The following is a 22,373-nucleotide window of genomic DNA, read 5'->3' on the forward strand; positions in this document are numbered from 1 at the left end:
GCCTCCACATGTTATCATAAGGGGCTCTATTGTGTCCTGTAAGTACTGTCCCAGAGAGACAATACCTTAGCATAACTCCCATTCACTTCAATTGATAGCAGGGAATGTGCATTCATGACTTTGTCTCCACAGACAACAGGGACTGGGAGATTAGCGCTTTACTGAATGAGTACATAACAAGCAAATCTCCCATTTCAAATAGTCTTAAACTAGCCACACAGATTATATCGGTTAAACATTCATCATTTCTTTTCACTCATCCGTAAATATGCACAATCGCCCAATCATTACATTGACATTCACCTGTTGTTTTGTAGATGGGGATCCTGGAGGATCCTTACATATATTTCATGATCAGCCAATCCCACTATAATCGGTGAGTTCGGACGGTTTCAGACATACATATTTGCAACTATGCTCGCCACTACGGAGCGCAGTTGCACATGAACAGGGCTTTTTTCCCTTCTCGGACTTTTCAAACTCTGCGCCAGAGCACATGAGTTTAAAAAAACGCATGAACATATATCCTGCCCTATCTTTTTCTCACACGTAGTATTAACTATGTGCGGGAAAAATAGGGCAAGTCCTATCTTTTTCAGGCATAGTATTCACACCCGAGAAAAGAGCTAGTGAAAATAAAAAGCATTGGAATCAGTGGTTTCATTTTGTCCTGTTATATGAGCGTGATTATCACGGCTGCAGAACAAGACAAAAACACACCCATGTGTTTAAGCCCTTATGCCAAGTTTTGTCTTACAGTATGTGCATGGTCACCTTTACTTGGGAAAGCCATTGTAAGAACCATTAAGATTTAATACGATTGCTTTCAGAAAACATGCAATATTCTGTTCTTTTATCCCAGAAGCATCCAAACCCCTAGATTATTCTTCCTTCATATTGAATAAGAAAAATGTAGAGCAGGATATTGCCATCAGGTAACAGAATGATGAGCATTTATGGTAATTTGCATGATCTGTAATTAAGTCTGCAATTAGTCATTGTTTCTGGGTAAACCACACAGAGGATACAAGGCTGAAAACTTAAATGAAAATAATATCTATTTCTGAAAGCAAAGGGAAGATGGCATATTAGAAAATACAGTTTAAATATCTCCTTTACAGATGGAAGGAAGTATTACATCCTCCTAACTGTATGAATGGTAATTATTCCATAACTGAATATTATATGTGATTATTCTTAGCAATAGAAACCAAGTAATCTTGTAGATATGATACATTTTAATGGCTAACAAATATACAAGATGTTATAGTGAGTTTTCAAACCTACTCAGTGTTCTTCCTCATGCTTATGAAATAGATCTGAAAACACATGCATATATATACACACATACATATGAGAAGGCACAGACATGGTGTGATTAATACCAGAACAGGATGAGTCAAGAAATAAATACTTAATTGGTCCACTGATAAAGAGGTGAAGGTTTTATGGTCTCTGAATTGATGTTAGGGGTCACCAGGCCAGCAGTGTTATCTGTGCTATAGATTTCTCATACTTCCCAATCACGGATGAATCCTCTTGAAAAATTTAGGCCTCTGTTGAAAGTGTCAAAGGTGGTTATAAACTTGTACTATCAAATTCTTCTATGGCTTTGTGATTTGAAATTGCCTTTGATTATAGTGACTTTCATATGTTCTATGTTGTGTCCGTGACTAGAGAAATGCTTAGCCACAGGTAATTTTGTCTTTCTCTCTTTATTGGGTGGCGATAAGATTTCATCCTTGCATTCAGTTTCTGTCCTGTTTCTCCAACATAGAAACCCCTAACAGGACATTTACTGCACAGGATCAGGTACACAACATTTGACATGGAACATGTGAATGTCCACGGATCTTATAGTCCTGCTGTGTGTTGGGGATTTGTATCCTGTCTGTTTTAAGTACATGTGAGCAGGTCTTACAGCTCCTTACATTACACGGATAAGTTCCTTTTTGTGTGTCAGTGGGCAATGCACTCCTGACTATAAAATTCCTCAAATTTGGAGGTTGCCTGTAACACAGTAGGGGAGAGTCCGGGAATATTGTTTTCAAATGGTCATCCTTGTGTATGGTAGGATGGAGTTTCTTCGCAGTTCTCTTTAGTACCTCTAGCTGTGAATTGTAGGTCACTAATAGGGTTACACGATCATTTCCTTCCTTCCCTGTGTATTGGAGTAGTTGATTTCTGGGTATCCGATTGGCTCTGGTGATTTGGTCAACAGTTGAGGTGAGATGGTAGCCCTGATTTAAAAATGTCCTTTTAAGATGGTATAGAAATTTCTCTCTTTCTGTTGGGTTGGAGCAGATCCGGTTACATCTGATGGCCTGGCTGTAGACAATGGACTTTTTAGTGTGTTTAGGATGGAAATTGTTGCATCTGAGGTATGTGGGCTGATTATTTGGTTTTCGGCATAGGGATGTCTGTATTGAGTTGTTTGAAATTTTTATGGTGATGTCCAAAGAGTTGATTTCTGTATAGGAGTAGCTTTATGTCAGGTTTATGGTGGGGTGGAATACATTGAATCTCTCATGGAATTTTATTAGCTCTTGTTCGGTGTTGTTCCAGATGATTTTGATGTCATCGGTGTAGCGGAAGTGGGCCAATGGTTTGCTGAAGCAGGATGCTAGAAAGTCATTATCCAGTTTTGCAATGAAAAGGTTGGCATATTGTGGTGCCATTTTACTGCCCATGGCGGTTATGGTGAGTTGCAGGAATATCTCTTTGCCAAAGGAGAAATAATTGCATGTGAGGATGAATCTCGTGAGTTGTAACAGAGATTCAGAGGCAACCCCACTGGCCTCAAGATGTGCCTGGCAGGTGGTTAGTCCATCTTCATGTGGGACATTGGAATATAAAGATTCCACATCTATGGTGGCCAGGATGGTGCCATCGTGGAGGGGAGCTACAGTTGATAGTTTGTTTAGTAGTTCTGTGGTGTCCTGCAAATAGCTGGTTGTGTTTCTCCCCAGTGGTTTGAAGATACCTTCTACCCATTCTGAAATTCCTTCAGTGAGGGTTCCCACATTTGAGATAATTGGCCTCCCTGGGTTGCTAGCTTTGTGTAGTTTTGGAAGCATGTAGAATGTTTCAACCTTGGGGTTCTTCGGTATCAAGTCCAAAAGTTTTGTGGAACCCACAGAAAAGCTTCTGATGACCCTTCTCAATTCCCTCACATATTTTTGAATCGGGTCTTGATCCATTTTGGTGTAGTATTTGATGTCCGTCAGCTGTCTGTCTGCTTCTTTCTTGTAGTCTGATGTATTCATGAGGACTATAGCACCACCTTTATCCGCAGGCTTATTGGTGATCTACTTGTTGTATTTGAGTTCATAGATGGCCCTTCTTTCCTGCATATTGATATTGAATGCTTCCTTTTTCTGCATGTCCAGTATAGTAGATTGCACCACATGTCTGAAGGAGTCTATATATTTGTCCAAAATGGGTTTCAGCCAGGAGGGGTGTCCAAACAGAATTCTTCTTGGCCCCTAGTTTCTTCTGTGTTTGGGTGCTTGAAAGTTCTGTATTTTCTTTGTCATGGAAGAACTCTTTCAGTCTTAGTCTCCTGAAATATTCCTCCATGTCACTTCAGAGTTCTGTTTTGTCAAGCATTTTAGTAGGACAGAAAGAAAGTCCCCTGAAGAGGACACCGAGCTCCATGTAACTGGGGTTGTGAGATGACAGATTGATAACACAGCTAGTTCTACCTGTGTCCATGTCCTGTAGGGGGTTCCGTTTTATCCTGCCAAATAGGACTATACTAGGGATCTAGGTCCGATCCCATGCAAGGCTGTGCATCATTTCTTGATAAACCACCCGGGCACTTGGCGGCCTTTTCGGGTGAGTGCTGCTGGACATTTTTGGTGTTTATATTAACTAATAAAATGTGTTTCCACCAACATAGAAGGGGATTCTTTACTATTAGAGCAGTGAGACTATGTACTTATCTGCCTCAGGATGGGGTGATGGTAAACGTGCTAAAAGAGTACAAGAGGAGCCTGGACACCTTTCTTGAGTGTAGCAGTATTACATGTTACAGTCACTGATTACTCTATAAGGATTATTGATCCGCAGAGTTATTTTAATTGGCAGATTTGGAGTCGGGAAGGAATTACTCCCTAAAATGAGCAAAACTGGATTCTATTTCTTGGGTTTGTTTTTGCCTTCCTTTGGATCAACATTGCAGGATAATAAGCTGAAGTGGATGGGAGTATGTTTTTTTTTAGCCTTACATATTATGTTATTGTGTTATGATTAGAGATGAGCGAACATACTCGTCCGAGCTTGATACTTGTTCGAGTATTAGCGTGTTCGAGATGCTCGTTACTCGTAACGAGTACCACGCGATGTTCGGGTTACTTTCACTTTCATCTCTGAGATGTTAGCATGCTTTTCTGGCCAATAGAAAGACAGGGAAGGCATTACAACTTCCCCCTGCGACGTTCAAGCCCTATACCACCCCCCTGCAGTGAGTGGCTGGCAAGATCAGGTGTCACCCGAGTATAAAAATCGGCCCCTCCCGCGGCTCGCCACAGATGCGTTCTGACATAGAGGAGGGAAAGTGGTATCTTGGTGGAGCTGCTATAGGGAGAGTGTTAGGAGTATTTTAGGCTTCAAGAACCCCAACAGTCCTTCTTAGGGCCACATCTAACCGTGTGCAGTACTGTGGAGGCAGATTTTTGCAGTGTTGCACTTTTTTTTTTTTTTGGTATATCGGCCGTGCAGAGCATTGCGCCCTGCAGTAATACTCCAGGGCCAGAAGCGCTTAGGCAGGGACAGAAGACATATTGATTGAATATAGGCAGTGGGCCTTTGCAAAAAAATTTGGGGAAAAAAATCTATTTGGGCTGCCTGTGACTGTCCTCAGTGTTCTGGGTCTGTGCTGGGTGTAGTAGTTCTTCAAATTCATACGCAGCCAGCTAAGTGTTACAGCAGGCTTGCGCAAAATTATTTCCTGGCTCTGTCTGGGCTGTGAAATCACCGCTGTATTGCAGTTCACAGTGCAACACTCTGCAGTTCTTTGACATACTCCATGGCCAGAAGCGCTTAGGCACGGACAGAAGACAAATTGATTGAATATAGGCAGTGGGCCTTTGCAAAAAAATTTGGGGAAAAAAATCTATTTGGGCTGCCTGTGACTGTCCTCAGTGTTCTGGGTCTGTGCTGGGTGTAGTAGTTCTCCAAATTCATACGCAGCCAGCTAAGTGTTACAGCAGGCTTGCGCAAAATTATTTCCTGGCGTTCCATAAGCGAAGTCAGCCTCCAACCACAGGCCAATAAGCGGCACATTTAATTACAGCGTTCTGTTTCTGCACTACTGGTAATACAGCATGCTGAGGGGTAGGGGTAGGCCTAGAGGACGTGGATGCGGGTGAGGACGCGGAGGCCCAAGTCAGCGTGTGGGCACAGGCCAAGCCAGTGCGGTGGCCAGGGGTAGAGGCAGGGCCAGACCGAATAATCCACCAACTGTTTCCCAAAGCGCCCCCTCGCGCCATGCCACCCTGCAGAGGTCAAGGTGCTCTACGGTGTGGCAGTTTTTCACAGAGACACCTGACGACCGACGAACAGTGGTGTGCAACCTTTGTCACGCCAAGATCCAGCATGCGCAGGCATATGATGGCCAAGCACCCCACAAGGTGGCACGAAGGCCGTTCACCGCCTCCAGTTTGCACCACTGCCTCTCCCCCTGTGCCCCAACCTGCCACTGAGATCCAACCCCCCTCTGAGGACACAGGCACTACCGTCTCCTGGCCTGCACCCACACCCTCACCTCCGCTGTCCTCGGCCTCATCCAGCAATGTCTCTCAGCGCAGCGTCCAGACGTCGCTAGCGCCACTGTTTGAGTGCGAGCGCAAGTACGCCGCCACGCACCCGCACGCTCAAGCGTTAAACGTGCACATTGCCAAATTGATCAGCCTGGAGATGATGCCGTATAGCCTTGTGGAAACGGAGGCTTTCAAAAGCATGATGGCGGCGGCGGCCCCGCGTTACTCGGTTCCCAGTCGCCACTACTTTTCCCGATGTGCCGTCCCAGGCCTGCACGACCACGTCTCCCGCAACATTGTACGCGCCCTCACCAACGCGGTTACTGCCAAGGTCCACTTAACAACAGACACGTGGACAAGCACAGGCGGGCAGGGCCACTATATCTCCCTGACGGCACATTGGGTGAATTTAGTGCAGGCTGGGACAGAGTCAGAGCCTGGGACCGCTCACGTCCTACCCAACCCCCGAATTGCGTGCCCCAGCTTGGTGGTGGTATCTGCGGCGGTGTATGCTTCCTCCACTAAACCACCCTCCTCCTACGCAACTTCTGTCTCGCAATCAAGATGTGTCAGCAGCAGCACGTCGCCAGCAGTCGGTGTCGCGCGGCATGGCAGCACAGCGGTGGGCAAGCGTCAGCGGGCCGTGCTGAAACTACTCAGCTTAGGAGAGAAGAGTCAGACGGCCCACGAACTGCTGCAGGGTCTGACAGAGCAGACCGACCGCTGGCTTGCGCCGCTGAGCCTCCAACCGGGCATGGTCGTGTGTGACAACGGCCGTAACCTGGTGGCGGCTCTGCAGCTCGGCAGCCTCACGCACGTGCCATGCCTGGCCCATGTCTTTAATTTGGTGGTTCAGCGCTTTCTGAAAAGCTACCTACACTTGTCATACCTGCTTGGAAAGGTGCGCCGGGTCAGCGCACATTTCCGCAACTCCAAGACGGACGCTGCCACCCTGCGGACCCTGCAACATCGGTTTCATCTGCCAGTGCACCGATTGCTGTGCGACGTGCCCACACAGTGGAACTCTACGCTCAACCTGTTGGCCAGGCTCTATGAGCAGCGTAGAGCTATTGCGGAATACCAACTCCAACATGGGCGGCGTAGTGGGAGTCAGCCTCCTCAATTATTTACAGAAGAGTGGGCCTGGTTGGCAGCCATCTGCCAGGTCCTTGGAAACTTTGAGGAGTCTACCCAGATGCTGAGCGGGGATGCTGCAATCATTAGCGTCACCATTCCTCTGCTATGCCTCTTGAGAAGTTCCCTGCAAAGCATAAAGGCAGACGCTTTGCACTCGGAAACGGAGGAGGGGGAAGACAGTATGTCGCTGGATAGTCAGAGCACCCTCATGTCTATATCTCAGCGCGTTGAGGAGGAGGAGGAGGGGGAGGAGCATGAGGAGGAGGGGGAAGAGACAGCTTGGCCCACTGCTGAGGGTACAGATGCTGCTTGCCTGTCATCCTTTCAGCGTGTATGGCCAGAGGAGGAGGAGGATCCTGAAAGTGATCTTCCGAGTGAGGACAGCCATGTGTTGCGTACAGGTACCATGGCACACATGGCTGACTTCATGTTAGGATGCCTTTCTCGTGACCCTCACATTACACGCATTCTGGCCACTACGGATTACTGGGTGTACACACTGCTCGACCCACGGTATAAGGAGAACCATTCCACTCTCATTCCCGAAGAGGAAAGGGGTTCGAGAATGATGCTATACCACAGGGCGCTGGTGGACAAACTGATGGTAAACTTCCCATCCGACAGCGCTAGTGGCCGAAGGCGCATTTCCGCGGCCCAGGTAGCAGAGGAGGCGCAGAGATCAGGCAGCATGTACAGCGCAGGCAGGGGAACATTATCCAAGGCCTTTGCCAGCTTTATGGCTCCCCAGCAAGACTGTGTCACCGGTACCCAGTCAAGGCTGAGTTGGCGGGAGCACTGTAAAAGGATGGTGAGGGAGTACGTAGCCGATCGCACGACCGTCCTCGGTGACGCCTCTGCCCCCTACAACTACTGGGTGTCGAAGCTGGACACGTGGCCTGAACTCGCGCTGTATGCCCTGGAGGTGCTTGCTTGTCCTGCGGCTAGCGTCTTGTCAGAGAGTGTGTTTAGTGTGGCTGGGGGAATCATCACGGTTAAGTGTACCCACCTGTCAACCAACAGTGCCGACAGGCTTACACTCATCAAGATGAACAAAGCCTGGATTTCCCCAGACTTCTCTTCTCCACCAGCGGACAGCAGCGATACCTAAACAATACGTAGGCTGCACCTGCGGATGGAAGCATCGTTCTCTATCACCATCCAAAACGGGGACCTTTTTGCTTCATCAATCTGTGTATAATATTCCTCCTCCTCTTGCTCCTCCTCCTGAAACCTCACATAATCACACCGAACGGGCAATTTTTCTTAGGCCCACAAGGCTCAGTCATATAATTTTTCTAAACAATTTTTATACGTTTCAATGCTCATTAAAGCGTTGAAACTTTCACCTCAACCAATTTTTATTTTTACTGGGCTGCCTCCAGGCCTAGTTACCAATTAGGCCACATTACCCAAAGCGATTAATGGGTTTCACCTGCCCTCTTGGTTGGGCATGGGCAATTTTTCTCAGGTACATTAGTACTGTTGGTACACCAATTTTTGGGGGCCCTCGCCTACAGTGTAATCAAATTAATTTTTAGCCCACTTGCATTACAGCTGACGTTACATCAGCTGTGTTGGGCACTGCAATGGGATATATTTATGTACCGCCGGTGGGTTCCAGGGAGCCACCCATGGTGTGGGTCCACAGGGAGTTGTAACTGCATGTGTCCACTTCTAAAGAACCCCAGTCTGACTGGGGCATGCAGTGTGGGCCGAAGCCCACCTGCATTAAACATGACATTACCTCAGCTGTGATGGGCAATGCAATGGGATATATTTATGTACCGCCGGTGGCTTCCTGGCACCCACCCATGCTGTGGGTCCACAGGGAGTTGTAACTGCATGTGTCCACTTCTAAAGAACCCCAGTCTGACTGGGGCATGCAGTGTGGGCCGAAGCCCACCTGCATTAAACATGACATTACCTCAGCTGTGATGGGCAATGCAATGGGATATATTTATGTACCGCCGGTGGGTTCCAGGGAGCCACCCATGCTGTGGGTCCACAGGGAGTTGTAACTGCATGTGTCCACTTCTAAAGAACCCCAGTCTGACTGGGGCATGCAGTGTGGGCCGAAGCCCACCTGCATTAAACATGACATTACCTCAGCTGTGATGGGCAATGCAATGGGATATATTTATGTACCGCCGGTGGCTTCCTGGCACCCACCCATGCTGTCGGTCCACAGGGACTTCACAATAGGGAGTTGTACCTGCCTGTGTCTATGAATTAAAAAGCCCGGTCAGGTTGGGGCATGCAGTGTGGGCCGAAGCCCACCTGCATTTAATCTGACGTTAGCTCTGCTGTCCAGGGCACTGCAATGGGATACATTTATGTACAGCCGGTGGGTTCCAGGGAGCCACCCATGCTGTGGGTGCACACGGAATTCGCATTGCGGAGTTGTACCTGCCTGTGACTATTTATAAAAAAACGCGGTCTGACTGGGGCATGCAGACACCTTGACAGAATGAATAGTGTGTGGCACATAGGTTCCCCATTGCTATGCCCATGTGTGCAGCTCCAGATGGAGGTGGCACAGGATTGGATTTCTCATTGCTTCTGTACAGCATTGTGGACTATCACCCCGCCCCTTTTAAAGAGGGTCGCTGCCTAGCCGTGCCAACCCTCTGCAGTGTGTGCCTGCTTTTCCTCAGGCAGACGCACTTATAAATAGACATGAGGGTGGCGTGGCATGAGGGCAGCTGAAGGCTGGGCAGGGACAGTTTGGTGTGTGCTGTGGACACTGGGTCGTGCGGGGGGGGGGTTTGGGCAGCATGTATCCCAGGAGAAGTGGCAGTGGAGTGTCATGCAAGCAGTGATTGTGCTTTGTTGGAGGTAGTGTGGTGCTTAGCTAAGGTATGCATTGCTAATGAGGGCTTTTCAGAAGTAACAGTTGTTGGGAGGGGGGGGGGCACTCTTGCCGCTATTGTGGCTTAATAGTGGGACCTGGGAACTTGAGATGCAGCCCAACATGTAGCCCGTCGCCTGCCCTATCTGTTGCTGTGTCGTTCCCATCACTTTTTTGAATTGCCCAGATTTTCACAAACGAAAACCTTAGCGAGCATCAGCGATATACAAAAATGCTCGGGTCGCCCATTGACTTCAATGGGGTTCGTTACTCGAAACGAACCCTCGAGCATCGCGAAAAGTTCGTCTCGAGTAACGAGCACCCGAGCATTTTGGTGCTCGCTCATCTCTAGTTATGATTGGATTGTCTATAATTGAGACTTAAATAAGAAACAATCTAACTAAGCTAATAGCACAAAAGCAGTTGTAGCATTCTTGTTTTTCTTGAGCACACTGACTAAACATCCACAGAACAAGGAAAAAAGTTAGTGAACCTTTATGTTAATAACTTCTCCAAGAGCTAATTGGCAAAAGGTGTTTCCATTAAGGAAATGAGATTGCTAATGAAGACGTTATAGAAATGTATGAAGCTGGAAAAGACTACAAAAGCATTATAAAAGACCTGGGTGTATATCAATCCACAGTTAGACAAATCTACAATTGGAGAAAATTCAGGACTTTTCCACTCTCCCTAGGAGTGAGTGTCCTGTAAGATGACTCCAAAATGAGTCCAAGTTGACTCCAATGGGCAATCCTGAGAGAAGTCAGAATGAACCCAAAGATACAATAACAATAAAATATCTGCATAAGACTTTTTTGTCTTCCTCAGAATAAAAATGGTAGGATTTTAGGTTGGACTTTACGAACCTGTGTCATTTTTTTACCTTTATCAGCTATGCAGCAAGACATAATATCTGAAATAGGGACTGTCCTGGTATTGTAAATGCAATTTAGAAAACAGCTATGCAGGAGATATAAGATAATATATTACCGTTTGGAGTTTATAAGTCTAACGTGGTACAATTTTATCCTTTTAGCCCTCTTCCCCTATTTGCTTTTTAAATCATTAGTAGAAACAATAAGAACCTGCTAATGAGTTTGTAATTCAGCAATAAAATGAATGTAACTCAATCTTTGCTGATGACTAATGAATCAATGTCATTAATAAAGCAGGCTCAACAGGGCATTCAAGTGTCTCTGCCTTTGTAGGAACACATAAAAACATGCTCCTCATCTGCCATAGTGACTCAAGAATGTTGTGCCATGGGAAGATATGAAAATTCACATGCAATGATGTACACTAATCTACCTGGTACATGACAAACGATACATAATTATTAAGTGAAGAACAAAAAATGGTTGGTTGACGATGGCACCTCAATCTACATTCCATAAATAGCTTGCATTTATCAAATTACTCATTGGCTTCATTTAGCAAAATGAAGGGGGAGGGCGTTTTGCAGAAAGTCCTCTAGCAAACGAAAAAATGTAATTAGCACAAAATATTGTATACATTTGTTAAAGTCAATTTGCTGCCACTATTTATATCATTTTGTATGCAGGAAATTCATTGTTTATTACTTTGCTTGAGGAAGTTCTACTCATTCAAATAAAGGATGCACAAATATACAATAGTTTTCAAGGTCACTGCAAAACATTTTTGATATTACATTTTTGCTTGAAAATCTAAATTTTAATTTTTAACTCAAGGGGCTGTCTGGGTTATGTTATTACATGTCTAAATGATCTTCTGTCCTGACAGCATGTTACTTGCAATTGCTTACTATACCCAAAAAGGGGTTTTGCTGATTGCACCATGGGTCACGTACCAAGTGACATAACTCATTCACACGTGGGAATTTGTGCAGCTAACTTACATGCACAATAAAACACAACTATTAGAACCAATGGTTTCCTATGGAAACATTCACAAAAACGAATTTTAGCCGCACAAAAAATTGCACCTAAAAAGGTAGGACATCAGTGACTAAAATTCAGGACAACAACCCTAAACCTACAACTAATGTCATTAAGGCTTCGTTCTCATGGGCATATATCATCTGCTGGTTTCACGGCCAGCCAATATACGCCACGTTGGGAAAGCTAAATCAAGCGTTTGTGCGCCCGTTCAGACGCCATGGGTCCCAGCGCATATACGCCGAGACTACCATGCTGTCGCTCCTTTTCCCTCCCTCCCCATCGCAGGCTCACCTGTCCTCTACGCCCCACTCGTTCTTTGCAATGGGAGGAGATGGGACTGGGGCGGAGCTAAGCGCCATCCTGTCACATTTCCTCCCATTGGTAGCTATGGGAAAGGGGCAGGTAGAGAGTGGTAGCTTAGCTCCGCCCACACACTGCCCCTTGTCCAAGCCAGTAATGGGAGGAGGCGGGACGGGCCGGCACTTAGCTCCCTCTCACTGCAGAGAGCCAGTTGGGAGGAGAGGACAGGTGAGCCTGCATGGGAGAAGAGTAGAGAGAGGAAGTTTAGCAGCCACGGTGCTAAACTCCCTCCCACCTGCGGACGCTGCCATGGGCTCCTATAGGAACCCATGCAGCAGCCAACGTATTCCGGCCCAAAAGATAGTTCCTGGACTATCTTTTGGGCCTGACGTAAAAACGCCCGGCACTATATTGGCTTGGCCAGGCACTCTTACATCTCAGGAATACGGCCATGTGATCTGATGCATGGGAATCCAATGCATCAGATCACAGCATATATCAGCCGGCCATGAAAACGGCCAGCCGATATACGCTCTTGGGAAAGAAGTCTAGGAAATATCACCAGTGTAAAAAAGAACAAGTAGTTCTGAAAGTGATGATATGACCCCACAGATCTCCTGATGTAATAATCCTGCCTGCCAGGGATTACATACAGATACAGAAGGATTTGGGTAAGCCTACATCCACAGAAGACCTGTGGTTGGTTCTCCAAGATGTTTGAAAAAAAAAAAGCCCTGTCGAGTTCCTTCAAAAACTGTGTGCAAGCATACCAAGAAGAATTGATGCTATTTTGAATGCAAAGACTGGTCATTCCAAATATTAATGTGATTTAGATTTTTCTTTTGTTCATTCGTTTTGCATTTTTTATTTGAAAAAATATATATATTACCACTTTTATTTCTAAAAGCACTCTTAGTTTGCAGCACTTTTTCCACACCTGCCTAAAACGTTTGCACAGTACTGTATATATTATTGAATAATGCTATATTTTTGTGTGACCACTAAAGAACAATGTTAGTTGGTAAATGATATTCTGTTTGCATGTAAATCCTTAGGCCTCATGTCCACGGGCAAAAGAAGAATTAAAATCCGCAGCAGATTTTAACTCTTCTCCTGCCCGCGGATCCGCATCGCATAGGGATGCATTGACCACCCGCGGGTAGATAAATACCCGCGGATGGTCAATAAAAGTGATTTTAAAAAAAATGGAGCATGAAAAAATCCGGACCATGCTCCATTTTCGTGCCAGTCTCCCGCGGGGACGGCTCCCGCGGGCTTCTATTGAAGCCTATGGAAGCCGTCCGGATCCGCGGGAGACCAAAATCGGAATTTACTCACCTGCTCCGGATCTTCCCTTCGCCGCGGCTTCATCTTCTCTCCGTCGCGGCTGGATCTTTTTTTCTTCAGGCTGGCACATGCGCGGGGCACGTAACGACGTGCCCAGCGCATCCGCCGGGCTGAAGAAAGAAGATCCGGCCGCGTCGGACAGAAGATGAAGCCGCGGCGAAGGGAAGATCCGGAGCGGGCGAGAGGGGAGTTAATTCTGATTTTACTGCCTCATGTCCGCGGGGCAGGAGGGACCCGCTGCGGATTCTCCATACAGAATCCGTAGCGTGCCTGATTTTCCCCGTGGACATGAGGCCTAAGGGTACGATCACACGTAGTAGATATGGTGCAGATTTTCCTCAGTGAAAAGTACGTACAAAATCTGCGCCATTTTCATGTCAAAAACCATATCAATTTCTGCAGGTTTTGATGCAGATTTTGATTTTAAAGCAGATTTTAATGCAAAAATGACCGATCTTTGTGCAGATTTTCCACTGTGGTAATTCGCACTAAATCTGCTATGCGTGAACAGACCCTAAAAAATAAATAAACTTTCTTTAGACATTATAAAACAGAATGACCTGAAAAAAATCTATCAATACCACTGTTGTAAAGGAACATTGCTGTGCTGTTATTTTTTTTCCTATTGGCTGCACAGCTTGCAAATTTATATTGAAGATTTTCTTCTGAGAGTTTTATGAAATATATTTGGATGTCTACAAGGCTCCGCTGTTGAATGCCTAAGACTGGGCAAACATGAAATAGTTTTGGCAGGTTAAGGCAAAAAAAGGACTACACAGTAAAATTGTAGATAACATCTGAAATGTGTCCAGAAAACCACATGATGAACAATCAGTAGAGTAGAAAGAAAAAGACAGCAGCATGTATCTAGTGATCTAAGAACATTTGACAACCGGCCAAAGAATTGCTCTATGAATGGCCTTCGGTAATAATACAGCAACGAGTATTTAATTGAGAGGGCAAGAAGAAAACTGCCCAATGTCCTGACCTAATCACAGTTGGCTCTGAAGATAAAAGAACCAATACACAGAGCACATTAGCAAAGCAGACAAGTGGGTATAATCAAACAGATGCACAATGTACAGCCTCTATGATAGATAGCTTCAGTAAGAAATGTACATTTAAATAGGCTAAACTCATTTCTAATTTTGAGTAATATTCTCAGCAAATATCCCTTAAAGAGTACCTGCACTTTCACCTTCATAGCGTTTCTGCTCTGTCAGCCATTTTCGGCAGCTAAAAACGGCCCTATATAATGCTCATAAAGAGCTGCATGGGGCCGTCTTCAGTTGCCAGATGGCAAAAATGACCAAAAGTGAAAGTGCAGGTATTCTTTAAAGGAATGCACATTCTGTCAGCAATGAAGGTCTTGACATTCAACTTCCCACCCTGGCAATAATCATGGTGGAGTATGTGGTCTTTTCTTTTCAGATAACTGTACATTCACCCTCATTAGGCATTTCCCCTCACTCACCTTCCCCTCTTTTGAAGTTCACTACGTCTACATCTACTCTCCTTCCAACCTTTAAGTGACCATCATCTACCAACCACCAGATCCTGCTATTGCCTTAATCAACCAATTTCCTACCTGGCTCTTATACTTTCTGTCCACTAACATCCGCACCATCATAATGGGTTACGTCAACATCCCCACTGACACACACCATTCAGCTGCCTCCAAACACTTATCACTGACTTCCTACTTTGACCTCTCCCGATGGTCCTCCACACCCACTCACAAAGATGAGCACATACCGGACCTCATCTTCACCTGACTCTGCTTCCTATGTAATCTCTCAAACTCACCTCTCCTTCTGTCTGATCACAACTTACTTAGTTTCACTTCCATTTTTCTTCAACTGTTTTGCCTGTTCTGGAACTGGCATACACCCTTGGGAATCTCAAACATCTTGATAGTTGCACATTCTTTGGTTTCCTCCTACCACTTTGCTTCATATCATCACTCCAAGACACAGACAGCCATTTCCTTCAATAGCACTACAATTATATCAGTTAACTTAAGGCCCATTTAGATGGGACGAATGTTGGGCAAATGATGCCCAACACTCGTCCCTGCAAGTACTTTTGCACAGAAGCAAGTATCGTTGCTTCACAGCGGGGAGGCTGCAGGAAATTTCTCTCCTCGCTCTCCTCTGCCCCTTTCCTTCATTCAACAAAGCAGCCTTTCAGTGTACTGGTCGCCTGCTATTTACACTCATCGTTCAGAATTTTAAGCTGCATAAAATCCTGAACGATGATCGTTCACTGTAAATAGCAGCCGTTGAGTACTGAACGGCTGCTATGTTAAGTGAATGGAGAGGGGTGGGGGAGTGCGAGGAAAGAAATTTCCTGCAGCCTCCCTGCTGTGAAGCAACAATGCACACCTGTCATAGCAGAGAATGTGGATCTGCTATGCCTCAGAATTGTTTTGATTTTGGGTTAGATCCAGAAGCAGCAGCTAAAATCTAAGGCTGGTGTCACATATAGTCCTTTCTTCAAAAACTCCACTTTGTTGCAGATTTAATTCTGCAGTGTTTTTTGCTGCATTTTTTGTGGCAAAAAACTTCATTTCCATATGTTAGTTGAGCTGTAATAGAGAATTATGAAACACACTGCAAACTGTGTTCTTATAGTTGCCTTTTTCTAACTTTAGTTTTTTTTACTCCATTGTGTTTTTTAAAAAAAATTGCAGCATGCCCTACGAATGAGGTTTTTTTCTGACATTTTTTCATAGGCTTCTCTATATGAAAAAAATACCGAAAATCACACAAAATGAAGCAATATGTGGATAACAAATACTTCAAAAATGTTTGCCAGAAATACAAGAATTATATAGCATTTTGAAAGATTGTCTTTGCATGTAAATAGGCCTTAAAGGCCCATGTAGTCACAACAATTATAGCTCAAAATTCACTCAAAAGCCATCATTTGAGTGATAATCGTTGTGTGTAAATGCTCCCATCTTTCACTCTTCGGCTGAATGACGATTTTCAGGTGAGCATAAAATCCATCGTTCAGCCGGAGAGAAGATAACAGTCCGCATGCTGTTTACTATCCATGGTACTGTATTCTCCGCGGGAGCTGTTGATTACATTGTATTCAGCAGAAAGCCCTCAGCAGAACAACGGAGCTGAATTCAGAGAACAGACCACCTGCTATTCTCTGCATACAGATCCTAGAGGCACATTCCCATGCAAATGAAGGTGATAAACTGCTAATGGTAACTAGTGTCCATCAGCAGTTTATGCAAAACAATCGCTCAAAACATTTTGAACAATTATCTTTGCGTGTAAATGGGTCTTAAGTTTGTGTTCATATTTCTGTCACTTTGTCCAGTCTGTTGGTTCTGTCATAAATGCAAGAAAAAATAGGACGGCATGCTGCACTAATATTTCCAATAAAATGATGGAACCCCTGGACAGAAGCAGACTAAACCTACTATAGTCAATGGGATCTGTCAGTTGCTGCCAAGTTCCGTCATTTTGACAGATCTGACAGCTGTTTAATTTTTGTTCGTCTGTTACATAACAGAGCAGAAGAATGGAGATGTGAACAGAGCCAGTTAAGAGAAGGAAATCTGTTTACCCTTTTCTCATTGTCTTTCTTAATCTTTGTCTTTATGTGTTTTTACACTGAATCCCTGTTATGGCATTCTGTCAGTAGCTCATTTATCACTGCATACAATGGTCGCCTGCTAATCTATCATGTTGGAGTTATTCTGTTTTACCTATCACTGTTCATCTTCCTATCTGCACCTTCACAATGGCTTCTATTGTATTAAATTACTTTCCAATGTCTGCCAGCATTCAGATATTTTCTACAGCAGATTTCAACAACTGAGTCACAAGACTTTCAAATGTAGTTCATCCTCATTTACATTTACACACATCTCGCCTTTACTGATTTTGACATACATAAAAGTGAAATAAAGACTACAAAGGGACTCTTTTTTTCTGTTTCTTTTTAATCATCGCTGTATTTCCTCTGTTTACAGATTAGTTCTGTCACCTACCATTTGTGCCTTCAGAAGACTTAAAGAGAACTGAATTCAGAAACATATTTATTAAAGCAAGCTGTCTTGGACATATCAACTTGCATATATTTTGGATATTTTATTAAGATCAGTACAGAATTGTGGTAAATATATTTAGGAGCTAAAATTAACGTCTGCATAATTAGTTGTTGCTATCATCTTCACATGAGCTGCCACCAATGTGATCATGGAATAGACAAGAGTTAAAATAGTTTCCAGTTCCAGATGAAAAAAAATGTCATACAATTTTGCAGATAATAGGGAATGTAAAGGCACAAAATAATAGAACAACAGTTGGTAATAAGTATATCTGACCTCACCTGAAAACACTTTTTGCCCTTTTTCTGCCATCTTGCCACTATTCTAGCTACTCTGCTAGCCCCACCCCCTCACATGGCTAGAGAGAGATTAATATAATAACCCCTCTAGCCATGCCCCCTCTCAAGCTCCCTCCTCGCTCTTGGGGAAAGCCACTAGCACAGCTCCTATTTCTCTAACTATGGGGAGATATGTCAGAGATCCCCAGTAGCTCCCCCCCCCTCTGTTCTCTCTCCATGGGAATTCCTAACCTGCTTCACAATCTTCTATTGATTTTAATGGGGCCAGTGCTGCTGTTGCCGGCCCCATTAAAAACAATGGGCGATATCGTGCATTCTTCTTTGCGATGTGTGGTTAGAGTAAAAACATTGCTAATGAGAATGAAACCATTGAAAATTATTGGTTTTATTATCATGTGTTTTCACTCACTCTTGCATTGCAGAGTAGTCGGATCACCAGTGGGTGTGAGCCCTTAGCTGGTAAAATGCTGTGAGAGGGGAGAGGGAGCAGCAGGAGGGAGAACTTTTATAACTATAGCTATTTAGGGGAGCTTTATAAAGCCCAGTATACAGCATACTGCAGCAGCATTTAATAATATGTATTTTAGGTGGCTTAGCACTCTCAGGTTTGCTAGGTAGGCATCTGTATTTTTAATTCCTGTGCCACTTACTATTTTAATTTAGTTCAATTAAAGTTGGATTTTAATGAGGGTATGCAAACTGGGTGTTTCTTGCCCTTTGGGCAATTTTGATATTATTTAGCTTTGTACTGTAACATCTGAGAACAATGACAGCAGAAGTCTATAGTGTCATCATATAGTGCTGTAAATCTTGGAGAATGTTCTGAGTTGTTATATGTTCATTTGCAGGATCCCTTGTGCTTGACACCTGTCAGTCTTTGCTAGAATAGGAGAATAAGGTTCATTATGAACCTTTTTTTACTTTGTATTCAGTGCAAAATATCTTGTGTGGTGGAAGTCCAGTATTCCTATATTTTGGATCGGTGGGCCTTGGCAGTAGACAGTTATCAATTTAACATTCTGTATACATACTTCTGTCTTGCTACAAATATAGTTCATGACAGTTGTGCAATAAGTACTTCCTACATATGAAAGTATCTGTTTTTCATAACTCTGCTGACAAAGATGGAATTTAGCCCGTAACCAACATGTATAAATATATTTGACTGTCCAGCTGCATGCACTAATACGGAACTAGGAATCAGACATGGACAACCGCAGAAATTACCCAAGCAATTTTACTGGAAACGTATGCAAATAACATGGGAGGTTTGTGCAATTTATAGTTCATGATGTAACATCCAATCATATCGAAGGAACCCCACGTGGCTCCAAGACAACCCACTCATTTCATCCACCACCTGATGGCCAATCACAGATGACCGGAGGATGGAAGAATTGCAAGATGCTTATCCAATAATTAAACAATACGTTGTATGCATGTAATCTTTGACCTGCCCAGATGGGCGGATTTGTTAAACTCTTAAAATAGGCTACACGCCGATCATTAAAGTTAGAATTGAGGAAGCTATGCATGCTGAACCTCGTGTCAGTGTGAAAAACTTCTTATGCGCATTATCAATTCAGAATTAATATGGAGGGCTGTAAACATTCCAAATTGAGTAAGCCGTGATTCCGTAAAGGAATTCTACGACACTTGTATACACACAAAAAAGTATTGAATGAAAAGTGCTAATAAAGTCTTTTTTACAAATCCAAAACCTACGTACAAAGAAAAAAAAAAGACATAATGATCATGTTTTTATCTAAGACAATTGATTGATTACTAGAGATGAGCGAGCACCAAAATGCTCGGGTGCTCGTTACTCCGGATGAAATTATCGCGATGCTCGAGGGTTCGTTTCGAATAACGAACCCCATTGAAGTCAATGGGCGACGAGAGCATTTTTGTATATCGCCGATGCTCGCTAAGGTTTTCATTTGTGAAAATCTGGGCAATTCAAGAAAGTGATGGGAACGACACAGAAACGGATAGGGCAGGCGAGGGGGCTACATGTTGCCTGCATCTCAAGTTCCCAGGTCCCACTATTCAGCCACAATAGCGGCAAGAGTGGGCCCCCCCCCCTCCCAACAACTTTTACTTCTGAAAAGCCCTCATTAGCAATGCATACCTTAGCTAAACACCACACTACCTCCAACAAAGCACAATCACTGCCTGCATGACACTCTGCTGCCACTTCTCCTGGGTTACATGCTGCCCAACCCCCCCCCCCCCCGCACGACCCAGTGTCCGCAGCGCACACCAAAGTGTCCCTGCCCAGCCTTCAGCTGCCCTCATGCCACACCACCCTCATGTCTATTTATAAGTGCATCTGCCAGAGGAACCGCAGGCACACACTGCAGAGGGTTGGCACGGCTAGGCAGCGACCCTCTTTAAAAGGGGCGGGGCGATAGCCCACAATGCTGTACAGAAGCAATGAGAAATATAATCCTGTGCCACCGCCATCAGGAGCTGCACACATGGGCATAGCAATGGGGAACCTATGTGCCACACACTATGCATTCTGTCAAGGTGTCTGCATGCCCCAGTCAGACCGCGGTTTTTTATAAATAGTCACAGCCAGGTACAACTCCGCAATGGGAATTCCGTGTGCACCCACAGCATGGGTGGCTCCCTGGAACACACCGGCTGTACATAAACGTATCCCATTGCAGTGCCCATCACAGCTGAGTTAACGTCCGATTAAATGCAGGTGGGCTTCGGCCCACACTGCATGCCCCAGTCAGACTGGGGTTCTTTAGAAGTGGACACACGTAGTTACAACTCCGTGTGGACAGACAGCATGGGTGGGTGCCAGGAAGCCACCGGCGGTACATAAATATATCCCATTGCATTGCCCATCACAGCTGAGGTAAAGTCATGTTTAATGCAAGTGGGTTTCGGCCCACACTGCATGCCCCAGTCAGACTGGGGTTCTTTAGAAGTGGACACATGCAGTTACAACTCCATGTGGACCGACAGCATGGATGGGTGCCAGGAAGCCACCGGCGGTACATAAATATATCCCATTGCATTGCCCATCACAGCTGAGGTAATGTCATGTTTAATGCAAGTGGGCTTCGGCCCACACTGCATGCCCCAGTCAGACTGGGGTTCTTTAGAAGTGGACACATGCAGTTACAACTCCCTGTGGACCCACGGCATGGGTGGCACCCTGGAACCCACCGACGGTACATAAATATATCCCATTGCATTGCCCAACACAGCGGATGTAACGTCAGCTGTAATGCAGGTGGGCTAAAAATTTATTTGATTACACTGTAGGCGAGGGCCCCCCAAAATTGGTGTACCAACAGTACTAATGTACCTGAGAAAAATTGCCCATGCCCAACCAAGAGGGCAGGTGAAATCTATTAATCGCTTTGGTTAATGTGGCTTAACTGGTAACTAGGCCTGGAGGCAGCCCAGTTAAAATAAAAATTGGTTGAGGTGAAAGTTTCAACGCTTTAAAGAGCATTGAAACGTATAAAAATTGTTTTGAAAAATTATATGACTGAGCCTTGTGGGCCTAAGAAAAATTGCCCGTTCGGCGTGATTATGTGAGGTTTCAGGAGGAGGAGCAGGAGGAGGAGGAGGAATATTATACACAGATTGATGAAGCAAAAAGGTCCCCGTTTTTGATGGTGATAGAGAACGATGCTTCCATCCGCGGGTGCAGCCTACGTATTGCTTAGGTATCGCTGCTGTCCGCTGGTGGAGAACAGAAGTCTGGGGAAATCCAGCCTTTGTTCATCTTGATGAGTGTTAGCCTGTCGGCACTGTCGGTTAACAGGTGGGTACGCTTATCCGTGATGATTCCCCCAGCCACACTAAACAAACTCTCTGACAAGACGCTAGCCGCAGGACAAGCAAGCACCTCCAGGGCATACAGCGCGAGTTCAGGCCACGTGTCCAGCTTCGACACCCAGTAGTTGTAGGGGGCAGAGGCGTCACGGAGGACGGTCGTGCGATCGGCTACGTACTCCCTCACCATCCTTTTACAGTGCTCCCACCAACTCAGCCTTGACTGGGGAGCGGTGACACAGTCTTGCTGGGGAGCCATAAAGCTGGCAAAGGCCTTGGATAATGTTCCCCTGCCTGTGCTGTACATGCTGCCTGATCTCTGCGCCTCCCCTGCTACCTGGCCCTCGGAACTGTGCCTTCGGCCACTAGCGCTGTCGGATGGGAAGTTTACCATCAGTTTGTCCACCAGCGCCCTGTGGTATAGCATCATTCTGGAACCCCTTTCCTCTTCGGGAATGAGAGTGGAAAGGTTCTCCTTATACCGTGGGTCGAGCAGTGTGTACACCCAGTAATCCATAGTGGCCAGAATGCGTGTAACGCGAGGGTCACGAGAAAGGCATCCTAACATGAAGTCAGCCATGTGTGCCAGGGTACCTGTACGCAACACATGGCTGTCCTCACTAGGAAGATCACTTTCAGGATCCTCCTCCTCCTCCTCCTCTGGCCATACACGCTGAAAGGATGACAGGCAAGCAACATGTGCACCCTCAGAAGTGGGCCAAGCAGTCTCTTCCCCCTCCTCCTCATGCTCCTCCCCCTCCTCCTCCTCCTCTGGCCATACACGCTGAAAGGATGACAGGCAAGCAGCATGTGTACCCTCAGCAGTGGGCCAAGCTGTCTCTTCCCCCTCCTCCTCATGCTCCTCCCCCTCCTCCTCCTCCTCCT

The sequence above is a fragment of the Eleutherodactylus coqui genome, chromosome 7, assembly GCF_035609145.1.
Source record: "Eleutherodactylus coqui strain aEleCoq1 chromosome 7, aEleCoq1.hap1, whole genome shotgun sequence".
In the NCBI taxonomy this organism is placed as follows: Eukaryota; Metazoa; Chordata; class Amphibia; order Anura; family Eleutherodactylidae; genus Eleutherodactylus; species Eleutherodactylus coqui.